The sequence below is a fragment of the Bos mutus genome, chromosome 28 (genome assembly GCF_027580195.1).
Source record: "Bos mutus isolate GX-2022 chromosome 28, NWIPB_WYAK_1.1, whole genome shotgun sequence".
NCBI lineage: Eukaryota > Metazoa > Chordata > Mammalia > Artiodactyla > Bovidae > Bos > Bos mutus.
In genome coordinates, this window is record NC_091644.1 from 10,568,772 (window position 1) to 10,570,479 (window position 1,708).

Consider the following 1,708-nt stretch of genomic DNA (forward strand, 5'->3'; position numbering starts at 1 on the left):
CCTGGTAGGTCAGATGGTGAAGAATCTGCCTGCAGTGCAGGAGACCTAGGTTCGATCCCTGGATTGGGAAGATCCCCTGGAGAAGAGAATGGCAACCCATTCCAGTATTCTTGCCTGGAGAATTCCAAGCACAGAGGAGCCTGGCAGGCTATAACAGTCCATGGGGTGGCAAAGTGTCAGACACGACTGAGTGACTAGTACTTCACTTCACATTTCAGTCATGTTCTTGATTTCTTATAGTTAACCGTTGGAAATTATTTCCCAACAATGATTAAAAATTGTGTACAGGTTTTTAAAAAATGTTCCTAGATGTACTTTATTTAAAACAATCCATCTAGTTAAACTTTTTTTTTTTTTTTTTGGTCAGAACCAAATAATCCTGGGAGCCTGAACTGAAAAAGTGGTAAAAAAGGAAAAAAATACTCAGACTCTACAAATGTCTCAGAATTTTTCTTTAAACAGGAGAAAAAAAATTTTTAAACACATGGAGCTTTCTGAAAGGTCTTTAACAAGCTACCTTGGGAGCTCAATTGAAAAAAGAGGTAGATGTACTAAAAACAGATGTTTCCGTGCAGCTCCAAAAATCTTTATAAATACAGCCATTTGGAAGGATGGTCCTGGATCAGAAGTTTTATTCCTTGTGTATCTACACGGGATGTGCATGCATCTCAGTTGTCATAATTGTCCCTGTAATTTCCTCCTAAATAGTGGTCATAACCACCCTGACTTCTGCCACCATAGTCTCTGGATCTTCCATGTCCATATCCATATCCTCCAGGTCAATTGTTACACCTGTCACTTCCATAGTCCCGGTCCCCACCTGCTCTAGAGTAACTGTGACCACACCCACAGGCTCAAAGTCACCTCCTCTTGTTCCCTGAGGCCAACTTGCCCGAGTGGTCTACATGGATCTGACAATTATCAGAGACTTTCCATTCAAGGCTCTCATAGCATCGGAGGCACACTCTGGACTATTGAAGGTGGTGAAACCAAAACCCTGGGATAGCTGTGTCTTCCAGTCTTTGACCTTGACCACCCCAGAAACAGGTCAGAAGCTGCTGAAATGATCTTCCAGAGCGCGCCCATCAGGGCTGAAGTTGAGTCCTCCCACAAAGAGCTTCCCTTCTTCAGGGCATGGCAGTAAATTCAAGTCCTGGAAATGAAGACGTAAAAAGGCCAAAGAGACAGCTACTGTGAAGGAGCTGAGAGACTGGGCTGTAATGATACTTTTTAATTCATCTACTGAAGGGCATCTTGGTTGATGCTAGCTTTTGGCAACTCTGAATAAAGTTGCTGTAAACCTTGTGTGTAGGTTTTTGTGTGGACTTAGGTTTTCAACTCATTTAAGTGAATAGCAAGGAGCACCATCTCTGGATTGTATGGTAAATCTATACTCAGTTTTGTGAGAAATTTCAGACTGTCTTCCAAAGTGGCTGTACCATTTTGCATTCCCACCAGCAATAAATAAGAGTTCCTGTCATTTCGCATCTTCACCAGCATTTGGTGTGATCAGGCTTTCAGATATTCTAATAGGTGTATAGTGAGAGAAAAGTGAAAGTGAAGTCTCTCAGTCACGTCCGACTCTGCAACCCCATGGACTGTAGCCCACCAGTTCCTCCATCCATGGGATTTTCCAGGCAAGAGTACTGGAGTGGGCTGCCATTTCCTTCTCCAAGGTGTATAGCGGTATCTCACTATTTTAATTTGT

The 1,708-nt window shown here is 42.7% G+C and overlaps 1 pseudogene; it reads right to left on the bottom strand.

The window, feature by feature from the left end:
- Positions 1 to 668: 668 nt before the first annotated feature.
- On the bottom strand, positions 669 to 1,500 carry LOC102270780 (RNA-binding protein 3 pseudogene; annotated as a pseudogene).
- Positions 1,501 to 1,708: the final 208 nt, after the last annotated feature.